The sequence below is a fragment of the Schistocerca serialis genome, unplaced genomic scaffold (assembly GCF_023864345.2).
Source record: "Schistocerca serialis cubense isolate TAMUIC-IGC-003099 unplaced genomic scaffold, iqSchSeri2.2 HiC_scaffold_1362, whole genome shotgun sequence".
Lineage (NCBI taxonomy): Eukaryota > Metazoa > Arthropoda > Insecta > Orthoptera > Acrididae > Schistocerca > Schistocerca serialis.
Genome location: NW_026047583.1, coordinates 32,731,407 through 32,749,526, shown reverse-complemented (window position 1 = coordinate 32,749,526; position 18,120 = coordinate 32,731,407).

Genomic DNA, 18,120 nt, shown 5'->3' with positions numbered 1-18,120 from the left:
TTTGAACCTTTCCTGTGAGACTAGTTTTGAATTCCGATGCTTCACTTCAGGTTCACTGTATCCCTTGGACCTTCATATTGACGATGAATCACAGTAGTTGCATCGGAATTAAATACAAAAGGCACAATGCCTTCTTAAGTACTAGAGGACTGACTCTTCTTACTGTCAATGTTTCGCACCTTTCATGTGAGACCAGTTTTGGATTCCGATGCTTCACTATATGTTTACTGTACCCCTTGGACCTTCTTATTCACGATGAAACACAGAAATTGCATCGGAATTAAATACAAATGGCACAATGCCGACTTAAGTACAAGAAGACTGACTCTTCTTACTGTCTATGATTTGAACCTTTCCTGCGAGACCAGTTTTAGATATCGATGCTTCACATCAGGGTAACTGTATTCCTCTGACCTTCTTATTGACGATGAAACACAGAAATTGCATCCGAATTAAATGCAAAAGACACAATGCCGACGTAAGTACAAGAAGACTGAATCTTCTTACTGTCTATGCTTTGAACCATTTCTGAGAGACCGGTTTTAGATTCCCTTGCTTCACTTCAAGTTTACTGTATTACTTGGACCTTCTTATTGACGACGAAACACATAAATTGCATCAGAATTAAATAGAATAGGCACAATGCCCACGTAAGTACCGGAATACTGACACATCTTACTGTCTATGATTTGGACCTTTCATGTGAGACCAGTTTTAGATTCCGATGCCTCACTTCAGGTTTACTGTATTCCCTGGACCTCCTTATTGACGATGAGACACAGAAATTGCATCGGAATTAAATACAAAAGGCACAATGCCGACTTAGTTACAGGAAGACTGACTCTTCTCATTGTCTATGTTTTGAACCATTCCTGTGAGACCAGTTTTAGATTCCGATGCTTCACTTCAGGTTTACTGCATCACTTGGACCTACTTATTTACGATGAAACACAGAAATTGCGTCGGAATTAAATAGATAAGGCACAATGAGGACTTAAGTACAAGTTAACTGACACTTTTTTCGTTCTATGATTTGAGCCTTTCCTCTGAGACCAGGTTAAGATAACGATGCTTCACTTAAGGTTTACTGTATCCCTTGGACCTTCTTATTGACGATGAAACACATTAATTGCATCGGAATTAAGTACAAAAGGCACAATGCTCTCTTACGTACTAGAAGACTGACTCTTCTTACTGTCAATGTGTGAACCCTTCCTGTGAGACCAGTTTTAGATTCCGACGCTTCTCTTCAGGTTTACTCTATATCTTGGACCTTCTTATTGACGATGAAACATAGAAATTGCATCGGAATAAAATATAAAAGTTACAATGCCGACTCTAGTACAAGAAGACTGACTCTTCTTACTGTCTATGATTTGAACCTTTCCTGTGAGACCGGTTTCAGATTCCAATGCTTCACTTCAAGTTTACTGTATCCCTTGGACCTTCTTATTGACGACGAAACACAAAAATTGCAACAGAATTAAATGGAAAAGACACAATGCCCACTTAAGTACAAGAGTACTGACACATCTTACTGTCTATGATTTAAACCTTTCCTGTGAGACCAGATTTAGATTCCGATGCTTTACTTCAGGTTTACTGTATCCCTTGGACCTACTTATTTACGATGAAACACAGAAATTGCATCGGAATTAAATACAAAAGGCACAATACCGACTTATGTACAAGAAGACTGACTCTTCTTACTGTCTATGCTTTTGCACCTTTCCTGTGAGACCAGTTTTAGATTCTGTTGCTTCACTATATGTTTACTGTATCCCCTGGACCTTCTTATTGACGACAAAACACACAATTAGCATCGGAATTAAACACAAATTGCACAATGCCGACTGAAGTACAAGAATAATGACACATCTTACTGTCTATGATTTTAGCCTTTAATCTGAGACCAGTTTTAGATTCCGGTGCTTCACTTCAGGTTTACTGTATCCCTAGGACCTTCTTATTGACGATGAGAAACAGAAATTGCATCTGAATTAAATACAAAAGGCAGAATGCCGACTTAAGTATAAGAAGACTTACTCTTCTTACTGTCTATGTTTTGAACCTTTGCTAAGAGACCAGTTTTAAATTCCGATGCTTCACTTCAGGTTTACTGTATCCCTTGGACCATCTTACGACGATGAAACACAGATATTGAATCCGAATTAAATACAAATAGCACAATGCCGACATAAGTACAAGAGGAGTGATTCTTCTTACTGTCTATGTTTTGAACCTTTCCTGAGAGACCAGTTTCAGATTCCGATGCTTCACTTCTGGTTTACTCTATCCCTTGGACCGTTATATTGACGATGTAACACAGAAATTTCATCGGAATTAAGTACAAAAATCAAAATGTAGACTTAAGTACAAGACGACTGACACTTATTACTATCTACGATTTGAACCTTTCCTGCGAGACCGGTTTTATATTCACATGCTTCACTTCAGGTTTACTGTAGACCTTGGACCATCTTATTTACGATGAAACAAAGAAATTGCATCGGAATTAAATACAAAAGGCACAATGCCGACTTAAGTACAAGAAGACTGACTCTTCTAAGTGTCCATGCTTTGAACCTATCCGGCGAGACCAGTTTAAGATTCCGATGCTTCACTTCAAGTTAACTGTATCACTTGGACCTACTTATTTACGATGAAACACATTAATTGCATCGGAATTAAATACAAAAGGCACAATGCCCTCTTAAGTACTAGAAGACTGACTCTCCTTACTGTCCATGTTTGAACCCTTCCTGTGAGACCAGTTTTAGATTCCGATGCTTCACTTCAGGTTTACTGTATATCTTGGACCTTCTTATTGACGATGAAACATAGAAATTGCATCGGAATTAAATATAAAAGTTACAATGCCGACTCTAGTACCAGAAGACTGACTCTCCTTACTGTCTATGATTTGAACCTTTCCTGTGAGACCGGTTTCAGATTCCCATGCTTCACTTCAAGTTTACTGTATCCCTTGGACCTTCTTATTGACGACGAAACACAAAAATTGCAACAGAATTAAATAGAAAAGACACAATGCCCACTTAAGTACAAGAATACTGACACATCTTACTGTCTATGATTAGAACCTCACCTGTGAGACCAGTTTTAAATTCCGATGCTTCACTTCAGGTTTACTGTATCCGTTGGACTTTCATATTCACGATGAAACACAGAAATTGCATCGGAATTAAATACCAAAGGCATAACGCCGACTTAAGTACAAGAAGACTGACTCTTCTTACTGTCTATGATTTGACTCTTTCCTGTATGACAATGCCGACTCATGTACAAGAAGACTGCCTCTTCTTACTGTCTATGTTTTGCACCTTTATTGTGAGACCAGTGCTACATTCCGATGCTTAACTGTATGTTTACTGTATGCCTTGGACCTTCGAATTGACGATGAAACACTGAATTTGCATCGGAAATAAATACAAATGGCACAATGCCCACTTAAGGACAAGGAGACTGACTCTTCTTACTGGCTATGATTTGAACCTTCCCTGCGAGGCCAGTTTTAGGTTCAGATGCTTCACTTCAGGTTTACTGTATCCCTTGGACCCTCTTATTGACGATGAACCACAGAAATTGCAGCGATATTAAGTACAAAAGGCATAATAATGACTTAAATACAAGAAGACTGACTCTTCTTATTGTCTATGTATTGAAGCCATAGTGTGGGACCAGTTTAAGATTCCGACTCTTCACTTCAGGTTTACTGTATCCGTTGGACCTTGTTAGTGACGATAAAACACAGAAATTGCATCGGAATTAAATACTAAAGGCACAATTCCGACTTAAGTACAAAAGGACTGACTCCTCTTACATACTATGAATTGAATCTTTCCTGTGAGACTAGATTTGAATTCCGATGCTTCACTTCAGGTTAACTGTATCCCTTGGACCTTCATGTTGACGATGAAACACATTAATTGCATCGGAATTAAATACAAAAGGCACAATGCCCTCTTAAGTACTAGAAGACTGACTCTTCTTACTGTCTATGTTTGAACCCATCCTGTGAGACCAGTTTTAGATTCCGATGCTTCACCTCAGGTATACTGTATATCTTGGACCTTCTTATTGACGATGAAACATAGAAATTGCATCGGAATTAAATATAGAAGTTTCAAAGCCGACTCAAGTACATGAAGACTGACTCTTCTTACTGTCTATGTTTTGAACCTTTCCTGTGAGACCAGTTTTAGATTCCGGTGCTTTACTTCAAGTCTACTGTATCCCTTGGACCTTCTTATTTACGATGAAACACAGAAATTGTATCGGAATGAAATAGAAAATGCACAATGCCGACTTAAGTACAAGAGAACTGACTCTTCTTACATTCTATGATTTGAGCCTTTAATCTGAGACCAGTTTTAGATTCCGGTGCTTCACTTCAGGTTTACTGTATCCCTAGGACCTTCCTATTGACGATGAGAAACAGAAATTGCATCTGAATTAAATACAAAAGGCACAATGCCGACTTAAGTATAAGAAGACTTACTCTTCTTACTGTCTATGTTTTGAACCTTTGCTATGGGACCAGTTTTAAATTCCGATGCTTCATTTCAGGTTTACTGTATCCCTTGGACCATCTTACGACGATGAAACACAGATATTGCATCGGCATTAAATACAAAAGGCACAATGCCGACATAAGTATAAGAGGAGTGATTCTTCTTACAGTCTACGTTTTGAACCTTTCCTGAGAGACCAGCTTCAGATTCCGATGCTTCACTTCTGGTTTACTCTATCCCTTGGACCGTTATATTGACGATGTAACACAGAAATTTCATCGGAATTAAGTACAAAAATCAAAATGTAGACTTAAGTACAAGACCACTGACTCTTCTTAGTGTCTACGATTTGAACCTTTCCTGCGAGACCGGTTTTAGATTCACATGCTTCACTTCAGGTTTACTGTAGACCTTGGACCATCTTATTTACGATGAAACACAGAAATTGCATCGGAATTAAATACAAAAGGCACAAAACCGACTTAAGTACAAGAGGACTGACTCTTCTAAGTGTCCATGCTTTGAACCTATCCGGCGAGACCAGTTTTATATTCCGATGCTTCACTTCAGGTTAACTGTATCACTTGGACTTACTTATTTACGATGAAACACATTAATTGCATCGGAATTAAATACAAAAGGCACAATGCCCTCTTAAGTACTAGAAGACTGACTCTTCTTACTGTCCATGTTTGAACCCTTCCTGTGAGACCGGTTTCAGATTCCCATGCTTCACTTCAAGTTTACTGTATCCCTTGGACCTTCTTATTGACGACGAAACACAAAAATTGCAACAGAATTAAATAGAAAAGACACAATGCCCACTTAAGTACAAGAATACTGACACATCTTACTGTCTATGATTTCAACCTTTCCTGTGAGACCAGTTTTAGATTCCGATGCTTCACTTCAGGTTTACTGTATCCGTTGGACTTTCATATTGACGATGAAACACAGAAATTGCATCGGAATTAAATACAAAAGGCACAACGCCGACTTAAGTACAAGAAAACTGACTCTTCTTACTGTCTATGATTTGACTCTTTCCTGTGTGACAATGCCGACTCATGTACAAGAAGAGTGACTCTTCTTACTGGCTATGATTTGAACCTTTCCTGCGAGGCCAGTTTTAGGTTCAGATGCTTCACTTCAGGTTTACTGTATCCCTTGGACCCTCTTATTGACGATGAACCACAGAAATTGCAGCGATATTAAGTACAAAAGGCATAATAATGACTTAAATACAAGAAGACTGACTCTTCTTATTGTCTATGTATTGAAACTATTGTGTGGGACCAGTTTAAGATTCCGACTCTTCACTTCAGGTTTACTGTATCCGTTGGACCTTGTTAGTGACGATAAAACACAGAAATTGCATCGGAATTAAATACTAAAGGCACAATTCCGACTTAAGTACAAAAGGACTGACTCCTCCTACATACTATGAATTGAACCTTTCCTGTGAGACTAGATTTGAATTCCGATGCTTCACTTCAGGTTAACTGTATCCCTTGGACCTTCATGTTGACGATGAAACACATTAATTGCATCGGAATTAAATACAAAAGGCACAATGCCCTCTTAAGTACTAGAAGACTGACTCTTCTTACTGTCTATGTTTGAACCCATCCTGTGAGACCAGTTTTAGATTCCGATGCTTCACCTCAGGTATACTGTATATCTTGGACCTTCTTATTGACGATGAAACATAGAAATTGCATCGGAATTAAATATAGAAGTTACAAAGCCGACTCAAGTACATGAAGACTGACTCTTCTTACTGTCTATGTTTTGAACCTTTCCTGTGAGACCAGTTTTAGATTCCGGTGCTTTACTTCAAGTCTACTGTATCCCTTGGACCTTCTTATTTACGATGAAACACAGAAATTGTATCGGAATGAAATAGAAAATGCACAATGCCGACTTAAGTACAAGAGAACTGACTCTTCTTACATTCTATGATTTGAGCCTTTAATCTGAGACCAGTTTTAGATTCCGGTGCTTCACTTCAGGTTTACTGTATCCCTAGGACCTTCTTATTGACGATGAGAAACAGAAGTTGCATCTGAATTAAATACAAAAGGCACAATGCCGACTTAAGTATAAGAAGACTTACTCTTCTTACTGTCTATGTTTTGAACCTTTGCTATGGGACCAGTTTTAAATTCCGATGCTTCACTTCAGGTTTACTGTATCCCTTGGACCATCTTACGACGATGAAACACAGATATTGCATCGGCATTAAATACAAAAGGCAAAATGCCGACATAAGTACAAGAGGAGTGATTCTTCTTACAGTCTATGTTTTGAACCTTTCCTGAGAGACCAGCTTCAGATTCCGATGCTTCACTTCTGGTTTACTCTATCCCTTGGACCGTTATATTGACGATGTAACACAGAAATTTCATCGGAATTAAGTACAAAAATCAAAATGTAGACTTAAGTACAAGACCACTGACTCTTCTTAGTGTCTACGATTTGAACCTTTCCTGCGAGACCGGTTTTAGATTCACATGCTTCACTTCAGGTTTACTGTAGACCTTGGACCATCTTATTTACGATGAAACACAGAAATTGCATCGGAATTAAATACAAAAGGCACAAAACCGACTTAAGTACAAGAAGACTGACTCTGCTAAGTGTCCATGCTTTGAACCTATCCGGCGAGACCAGTTTTATATTCCGATGCTTCACTTCAGGTTAACTGTATCACCTGGACCTACTTATTTACGATGAAACACATTAATTGCATCGGAATTAAATACAAAAGGCACAATGCCCTCTTAAGTACTAGAAGACTGACTCTTCTTACTGTCCATGTTTGAACCCTTCCTGTGAGACCGGTTTCAGATTCCCATGCTTCACTTCAAGTTTACTGTATCCCTTGGACCTTCTTATTGACGACGAAACACAAAAATTGCAACAGAATTAAATAGAAAAGACACAATGCCCACGTAAGTACAAGAATACTGACACATCTTACTGTCTATGATTTCAACCTTTCCTGTGAGACCAGTTTTAGATTCCGATGCTTCACTTCAGGTTTACTGTATCCGTTGGACTTTCATATTGACGATGAAACACAGAAATTGCATCGGAATTAAATACAAAAGGCACAACGCCGACTTAAGTACAAGAAAACTGACTCTTCTTACTGTCTATGATTTGACTCTTTCCTGTGTGACAATGCCGACTCATGTACAAGAAGAGTGACTCTTCTTACTGTCTATGTTTTGCACCTTTATTGTGAGACCAGTGCTAGATTCCGATGCTTAACTATATGTTTACTGTGTGCCTTGGACCTTCGAATTGACGATGAATCACTGAATTTGCATCGGAAATCAATACAAATGGCACAATGCCCACTTAAGGACAAGGAGACTGACTCTTCTTACTGGCTATGATTTGAACCTTTCCTGCGAGACCAGTTTTAGGTTCAGATGCTTCACTTCAGGTTTACTGTATCCCTTGGACCTTGTTAGTGACGATCAAACACAGAAATTGCATCGGAATTAAATACTAAAGGCACAATTCCGACTTAAGTACAAAAGGACTGACTCCTCTTACATACTATGAATTGAACCTTTCCTGTGAGACTAGTTTTGAATTCCGATGCTTCACTTCAGGTTCACTGTATCCCTTGGACCTTCATGTTGACGATGAAACACATTAATTGCATCGGAATTAAATACAAATGGCACAATGCCCTCTTAAGTACTAGAAGACTGACTCTTCTTACTGTCTATGTTTGAACCCATCCTGTGAGACCAGTTTTAGATTCCGATGCTTCACCTCAGGTATACTGTATATCTTGGACCTTCTTATTGACGATGAAACATAGAAATTGCATCGGAATTAAATATAGAAGTTACAAAGCCGACTCAAGTACATGAAGACTGACTCTTCTTACTGTCTATGATTTGAACCTTTCCTGTGAGACCAGTTTTAGATTCAGGTGCTTTACTTCAGGTCTACTGTATCCCTTGGACCTTCTTATTTACGATGAAACACAGAAATTGCATCGGAATGAAATAGAAAAGGCACAATGCCGACTTAAGTACAAGAGAATTGCCTCTTCTTACATTCTATGATTATAGCCTTTAATCTGAGACCAGTTTTAGATTCCGGTGCTTCACTTCAGGTTTACTGTATCCGTTGGACTTTCATATTGACGATGAAACACATAAATTGCATCGGTATTAGATACAAAAGGCACAACGCCGACTTAAGTACAAGAAGACTGATTCTTCTTACTGTCTATGATTTGACTCTTTCCTGTGTGACAATGCCGACTCATGTACAAGAAGACTGACTCTTCTTACTGTCTGTGTTTTGCACCTTTATTGTGAGACCAGTGCTAGATTCCGATGCTTAACTATATGTTTACTGTATGCCTTGGACCTTCGAATTGACGATGAAACACTGAATTTGCATCGGAAATAAATACAAATGTCACAATGCCCACTTAAGGACAAGGAGACTGACTCTTCTTACTGGCTATGATTTTAACCTTTCCTGCGAGACCAGTTTTAGGTTCAGATGCTTCACTTCAGGTTTACTGTATCCCTTGGACCTTCTTATTGACGATGAACCACAGAAATTGCAGCGAAATTAAGTACAAAAGGCATGATAATGACTTAAGTACAAGAAGACTGACTCTTCTTATTGTCTATGTATTGAAACTATTCTGTGGGACCAGTTTAAGATTCCGACGCTTCACTTCAGGTTTACTGTATCCGTTGAACCTTGTTAGTGACGATCAAACACAGATATTGCATCGGAATTAAATACTAAAGGCACAATGCCGACTTAAGTACAGAAGGACTGACTCCTCTTACATACTATGGATTGAACCTTTCCTGTGTGACTAGTTTTTAATTCCGATGCTTCACTTCAGGTTCACAGTATTCCTTGGACCTTCATGTTGACGATAAAACACATTAATTGCATCGGAATTAAATACAAAAGGCACAATGCCCTCTTAAGTACTAGAAGACTGACTCCTCTTACTGTCTATGTTTGAACCCATCCTGTGAGACCAGTTTTAGATTCCGATGCTTCACCTCAGGTATACTGTATATCTTTTACCTTCTTATTGACGATGAAACATAGAAATTGCATCGGAATTAAATATAGAAGTTACATAGCCGACTCAAGTACATGAAGACTGACTCTTCTTACTGTCTATGATTTGAACCTTTCCTGTGAGACCAGTTCTAGATTTCGATGCTTCGCATCAGGTTTAATGTATCCCTTGGGCCTTCTTATTGACGATGAAACATAGTAATTGCATCGGAATTAAATACAAAAGGCACAATGCCGACTTAAGTACAAGAGGACTGACTCTCCTTACATTCTGCGATTTGTACCTTCCCTGTGAGACCAGTTTTAGATTCCGATGCTTCACTTCAGCTTTACTGTATCCCTTGGACCATCTTACGACGATGAAACACAGGTATTGCATACGAATTAAATACAAATAGCACAATGCCGACATAAGTACAAGAGGAGTGATTCTTCAACCTGTCTATGTTTTGAATCTTTCCTGAGAGACCAGTTTTAGATTCCGATGCTTCACTTCTGGTTTACTCTATACCTTGGACCGTTATATTGACGATGTAACACAGAAATTTCATCGGAATTAAGTACAAAAATCAAAATGTAGACTTAAGTACAAGACGACTGACTCTTCTTACTGTCTACGATTTGAACCTTTCCTGCGAGACCGGTTTTAGATTCACATGGTTCACTTCAGGTTTACTGTAGACCTTGGACCATCTTATTTACGATGAAACACAGAAATTGCATCGGAATTAAATACAAAAGGCACAATGACGACTTAAGTACAAGAAGACTGACTCTTCTAAGTGGCCATGCTTTGAACCTATCCGGCGAGACCAGTTTTAGATTCCGATGCTTCACCTCAGGTTAACTGTATCACTTGGACCTACTTATTTACGATGAAACACATTAATTGCATCGGAATTAAATACAAAAGGCACAATGCCCTCTTAAGTACTAGAAGACTGACTCTTCTTAATGTCCATGTTTGAACCCTTCCTGTGAGACCAGTTTTAGATTCCGATGCTTCACTTCAGGTTTACTGTATATCTTGGACCTTCTTATTGATGATGAAACATAGAAATTGCATCGGAATTAAATATAAAAGTTACAATGCCGACCCTAGTGCAAGAAGACTGACTCTTCTTACTGTCTACGATTTGAACCGTTCCTGTGAGACCGGTTTCAGATTCCCATGCTTCACTTCAAGTTTACTGTATCCCTTGGACCTTCTTATTGACGACGGAACACAAAAATTGCAACAGAATTAAATAGAAAAGACACAATGCCCACTTAAGTACAAGAATACTGACACATCTTACAGTCTATGATTTGAACCTTTCCTGTGAGACCAGTTTTAGATTCCGATGCTTCACTTCAGGTTTACTGTATCCGTTGGACTTTCATATTGACGATGAAACACAGAAATTGCATCGGAATTAAATACAAAAGGCACAACGCCGACTTAAGTACAAGAAGACTGACTCTTCTTATTGTCTATGTTTTGAACCTTTCCTGTGAGACCAGTTTTAGATTCCGGTGCTTTACTTCAGGTCTACTGTATCCCTTGGAACTTCTTATTTACGAAGAAACACAGAAATTGCATCGGAATGAAATAGAAAAGACACAATGCCGACTTAAGTACAAGAGAATTGCCTCTTCTTACATTCTATGATTTGAGCCTTTAATCTGAGACCAGTTTTAGGTTCAGATGCTTCACTTCAGGTTTACTGTATCCCTTGGACCTTCTTATTGACGATGAACCACAGAAATTGCAGCGAAATTAAGTACGAAAGGCATAATAATGACTTAAGTACAAGAAGACTGACTCTTCTTATTGTCTATGTATTGAAACTATTCTGTGGGACCAGCTTAAGATTCCGACGCTTCACTTCAGGTTTACTATATCCGTTGGACCTTGTTAGTGACGATCAAACACGGAAATTGCATCGGAATTAAATACTAATGGCACAATGCCGACTTAAGTACAAAAGGACTGACTCTTCTTACATACTATGAATTGAACCTTTCCTGTGAGACTAGTTTTGAATTCCGATGCTTCACTTCAGGTTCACTGTATCCCTTGGACCTGCATGTTGACGATGAAACACATCAATTGCATCGGAATTAAATACAAAAGGCACAATGCCCTCTTAAGTACTAGAAGACTGACTCTTCTTACTGTCTATGTTTGAACCCATCCTGTGAGACCAGTTTTAGCTTCCGATGCTTCAACTCAGGTATACTGTATATCTTGGACCTTCTTATTGACGATGAAACATAGAAATTGCATCGGAATTAAATATAGAAGTTACAAAGCCGACTCAAGTACATGAAGACTGACTCTTCTTACTGTCTATGATTTGTACCTTTCCTGTGAGACCAGTTCTAGATTTCGATGCTTCACATCAGGTTTAATGTATCCCTTGGACCTTCGTATTAACGATGAAACACAGAAATTGCATCGGAAATTAATACAAACGGCACAATGCCGACTTAAGTACAAGAGGACTGACTCTCCTTACATTCTGCGATTTGTACCTTTCCTGTGAGACCAGTTATAGATTCCGATGCTTCACTTCAGGTTTACTGTATCCCTAGGACCTTCTTATTGACGATTAGAAACAGAAATTGCATCTGAATTAAATACAAAAGGCACAATGCCGACTTAAGTATAAGAAGACTTACTCTTCTTACTGTCTATGTTTTGAACCTTTGCTATGAGACCAGTTTTAAATTCCGATGCTTCACTTCAGGTTTACTGTATCCCTTGGACCATCTTACGACGATGAAACACAGATATTGCATCCGAATTAAATACAAATAGCACAATGCCGACATAAGTACAAGAGGAGTGATTCTTCTTACTGTCTATGTTTTGAACCTTTCCTGAGAGACCAGTTTTAGATTCCGATGCTTCACTTCTGGTTTACTCTATCCCTTGGACCGTTATATTGACGATGTAACACAGAAATTTCATCGGAATTAAGTACAAAAATCAAAATGTAGACTTAAGTACAAGACGACTGACTCTTCTTAGTGTCTACGATTTGAACCTTTCCTGCGAGACCGGTTTTAGATTCACATGCTTCACTTCAGGTTTTCTGTAGACCTTGGACCATCTTATTTACGATGAAACTCAGAAATGGCATCGGAATTAAATGCAAAAGGCACAATGCCGACTTAAGTACAAGACGATTGACTCTTCTAAGTGTCCATGCTTTGAACCTATCCGGCGAGACCAGTTTTAGATTCCGATGCTTCACTTCAGGTTAACTGTATCACTTGGACCTTCTTATAGACGATGAAACATAGAAATTGCATCGGAATTAAATATAAAAGTTACAATGCCGACTCTAGTACAAGAAGACTGACTCTTCTTACTGTCTATGATTTGAACCTTTCCTGTGAGACCGGTTTGAGATTCCCATGCTTCACTTCAAGTTTACTGTATCCCTTGGACCTTCTTATTGACGACGAAACACAAAAATTGCAACAGAATTAAATACAAAAGGCACAATGCCGACTTATGTACAAGAAGACTGACTCTTCTTACTGTCTACGTTTTGGACTTTTTTTGTGAGACCAGTTTTAGATTCCGATGCTTCACCATATGTTTGCTGTACCCTTGGACCTTCTTATTGACGATGAAACACAGAATTTACATCGGAAATAAATACAATCGGCACAATGCCCACTTAAGGACAAGGAGACTGACCCTTCTTACTGTCTATGATTTGAACCTTTCCTGCGAGACCAGTTTTAGTTTCAGATGCTTCACTTCAGGTTTACTGTATCCCTGGGAACTTCTTATTGACGATGAAACACAGAAATTGCATCGGAATTAAATGCAAAAGGCACAATGCTGACGTAAGTACAAGAGGACTGACTCATCTTACATTCTATGATTTGAGCCTTTCCTGTGAGACCAGTTTTAGATATCGATGCTTCACGTCAAGGTTACTGTATCCCTCTGACCTTCTTATTGACGATGAAACACAGAAATTGCATCGGAATTAAATACAAAAGGCACAATGATGACTTAAGTGAAAGAAAACTGACTCTTCCTACTGTCTATGTTTTGATCCTTTCCTGTGAGACCAGTTTTAGATTCCGATGCTTCACTTCAGATTTACTGAATCCCTTGGACCTTCTTAGTGACGATGAAACACAGAAGTTGCATCGGAATTAAATACAAAATGCACAATGCAAACTTATGTACAAGAAGACTGACTCTTCTTACTGTCTATGTTTTGCACTTTTTTTGTGAGACCAGTTTTAGATTCCGATGCTTCACCATATGTTTACTGTACCCTTGGACCTTCATATTGACGATGAAACACAGAATTTGCATCGGAAATAAATACAAATGGCACAATGCCCACATAAGCACAAGGAGACTGACTCTTCTTACTGTCTATGATTTGAACCTTTCCTGCGAGACCAGTTTTAGGTTCAGATGCTTCACTTCAGGTTTACTGTATCCCTTGGACCTTCATATGACGATGAAACACAGAAATTGCATCGGAATTAAATGCAAAAGACATAATGTCGACGTAAGTACAAGAAGACTGATTCTTCTTACTGTCAATGTGTTGAACCTTTCCTGAGAGACAAGTTTTAGTTTCCGATGCTTCACTTCAGGTTTACTGTATCCCTAGGACCTTCTTAGTGACGATGAAACACAGTAATTGCATCGGAATGAAATACAAAAAGCACAATGCCGACTTAAGTACAAGAAGACTGACTCTTCTTACTGTCTCTGCTTTTGAACCTTTCCTGTGAGACCAGTTTTAGATTTCGATGCTTCCGGGTTACTGTAGACCTTGGACCATCTTATTGACGATGAAACACAGAAATTGCATCGGAATTAAGTACAAATGGCACAATGCCCACTTAAGGACAAGGAGACTGACTCTTCTTACAGTCTATGATTTGAACCTTTCCTGTGAGACTAGTTTTGAATTCCGATGCTTCACTTCAGGTTCACTGTATCCCTTGGACCTCCATATTGACGCTGAATCACAGTAGTTGCATCGGAATTAAATACAAAAAGCACAATGCCTTCTTAAGTACTAGAAGACTGACTCTTCTTACTGTCTATGTTTTGCACCTTTCCTGCGAGACCAGTTTTAGATATCGATGCTTCACATCAGGGTAACTGTATTCCTCTGACCTTCTTATTGACGATGAAACACAGAAATTGCATCGGGATTAAATACCAAAGGCACAATGCCGACCTAAGTACAAGATAACGGACTCTTCTTACTGTCTATGATTTGAAACTTTCCTGTGAGACCGGTTTTAGATTCCCATGCTTCAGTTTAGGTTCACTGTATCACTTGGACCTTCTTATTGACGATTAAACACAGAAATTGCATCCGAATTAAATGCAAAATGCACAATGCCGACGTAAGTACAAGAAGACTGACTCTTCTTACTGTCTATGCTTTGAACCATTTCTGTGAGACCGGTTTTAGATTCCCTTGCTTCACTTCAGGTTTACTGTATTACTTGGACCTTCTTATTGACGACGAAACACAGAAATTGCATCAGAATTAAATAGAAAAGGCACAATGCCCACGTAAGTACCGGAATACTGACACATCTTACTGTCTATGATTTGAACCTTTTACGTGAGACCAGTTTTAGATTCCGATGCTTCACTTCAGGTTTACTGTATTCCCTGGACCTCCTTATTGACGATGAGACACAGAAATTGCATCGGAATTAAATACAAAAGGCACAATGCCGACTTAGATACAAGAAGACTGACTCTTCTCATTATCTATGTTTTGAACCTTTCCTGTGAGACCAGTTTTAGATTCCGATGCTTTACTTCAGGTTTACTGTAACCCTTGGACCTACTTATTTACGATGAACCACAGAAATTGCATCGGAATGAAATAGAAAAGGCACAATGCCGACTGAAGTACAAGAGAACTGACTCTTCTTACAGTCTATGATTTGAGCCTTTAATCTGAGACCAGTTTTAGATTCCGGTGCTTCACTTCAGGTTTACTGTATCCGTTGGACTTTCACAATGACGATGAAACACAGAAATTGCATCGGAATTAAATACAAAAGGCACAACGCCGACTTAAGTACAAGAAGACTGACTCTTCTTACTGTCTATGATTTGACTCTTTCCTGTGTGATCACTTTTAATTTCCGATGCTTCACTTCAGGTTTACTGTATCCCTTGGACCTTCTTATTGACGATGAAAAACAGAAATTGCATCGGAATTAAATACAAAAGGCACAATGCCGAATTATATACAAGAAGACTGACTCTTCTTACTGTCTATGCTTTGCACCTTTTTTGTGAGACCAGTTTTAGATTCCGATCCTTCACTATCTGTTTACTGTATCCTTGGACCTTCTTATTGACGATGAAATACAGAATTTTCATCGGAAATAAGTACAAACGGCACAATGCCCACTTAAGGGCAAGGAGACTGACTCTTCTTACTGTCTATGATTTGATCCTTTCCTGTGAGACCAGTTTTAGATTCCGATTCTTCACTTCAGGTTTACTGTATCTCTTGGACCTTCTTAGTGACGATGAAACACCGAAATTGCATCGGAATTAAAAACCAAAAGCACAATGCCGACTTCAGTACAAGAAAACTGGCTCTTCTTAATGTCTATCTTTTGAACCCTCCCTGTGAGACCAGTTTTAGATTCCAAAGCTTCACTTCAGGTTTACTGTATCCCTAGGACCTTCTTATTGACGATGAAGAACAGAAATTGCATCGGAATTAAATACAAAAGGCACAATGCCGACTTAAGTACAAGATGACTGACTCTTCATACTGTCTATCTTTAGAAACAGTCCTCTGAGACCAGTTTTAAATTCCGATGCTTCACTTCAGCTTTACTGTATCCCTTGGACCTTCATATGACGATGAAACACAGAAATTGCATCCGAATTAAATGCAAAAGGCATAATGCCGACGTAAGTACAAGAAGACTGATTCTTCTTACTGTCAATGTGTTGAACCTTTCCTGAGAGACAAGTTTTAAGTTCTGATGCATCACATCAGGTTTACTGTATCTCTTGGACCTTCTTATTGACGATGAGACACATAAATTGCATCGGAATTAAATACAAAAAGCACAATGTCGACTTAAGTACAAGAGACCTGACACTCCTTACGTTCTATGATTTGAGCCTTTCCTCTGAGACCAGTTTTAGATATCGATGCTTCACTTTACGTTTACTGTATCCCTTGGACCTTCTTATTGACGCTGAAACATAGAAATTGCATCGGATTTTAATACAAAAAGCACAATGCCGACTTAAGTGCAAGAAGACAGACTGTTCTTACTGTCTATGTTTTGAGCCTATCCTGTGAGACCAGTTTTAGTTCCGATGCTTCATATCAAGTTTACTGTATCCCTTAGATTCTCTTATTGACGATGAAACACAGAAATTGCGTCGGAATTAAATACAAAAGGCACAATGCCTACTTACGTACAAGAAGAGTGACTCGTCCTACTGTCTATGCTTTTGAACCTTTCCTGTGAGACCAGTTTTGGATTCCGATTCTTCACTTCAGGTTTGCTGTATCGCTTGGACCTTCTTATTGACGATGAACCACAGAAATTGCAGCGGAATTAAGTACAAAAGGCATAATGATGACTTAAGTACAAGAAGACTGACTCTTCTTATTGTCTATGTTTCGAAACTATTCTGTGGGACCAGTTTTAGATTCCGACGCTTCACTTCGGGTTTACTGTATCCCTTGGACCTTGTTAGTGACGCTGAAACACAGAAATTGCATCGGAATTAAGTACAAAAGGCACAATGCCGACTTAAGTAAAGGAGGACTGACTCTTCTTACATACTATGAATTGAACCTTTCCTGTGAGACCAGTTTTGAATTCCGATGCTTCATTTCAAGTTTACTGTATCCCTCGGACCTTCATATTGACGATGAAACACAGTAATTGAATCGGAATGAAATACAAAACGCACAATGCCCTCTTAAGTACTAGAAGACTGACTCTTCTTACTGTCTATGCTTGAACCCTCCCTGCGAGACCAGGTTTAGATTCCGATATTTCACTTCAGGTTTACTGTATGTCTTGGACCTTCTTATTGACGATGAAACATAGAAATTGCATCGGAATTAAGTACAAAAGTTACAATGCCGACTCAACTACAAGAAGACTGACTCTTCTTACTGTCTATGATATGAACCTTTCCTGTGAGACCAGTTCTTGATTTCGATGCTTCACATCACGTTTAATGTATCCCTTGGACCTTCTTATTGACGATGAAACACAGAAATTGCATCGGAATTAAACACAAAAGGCACAATGCCGACTTATGTACAAGAAGACTGACTCTTCTTACTGTCTATGTTTTGCACCTTTCCTGTGAGACCAGTTTTAGATTCCGATACTTCACTATATTTTTACTGTATCCCTTGGACCATCTTATTGACGATGAAACATAGAATTTGCATCGGAATTAAACACAAATGGCACAATGCCGACTTAAGTACAAGAAGACTGGCTC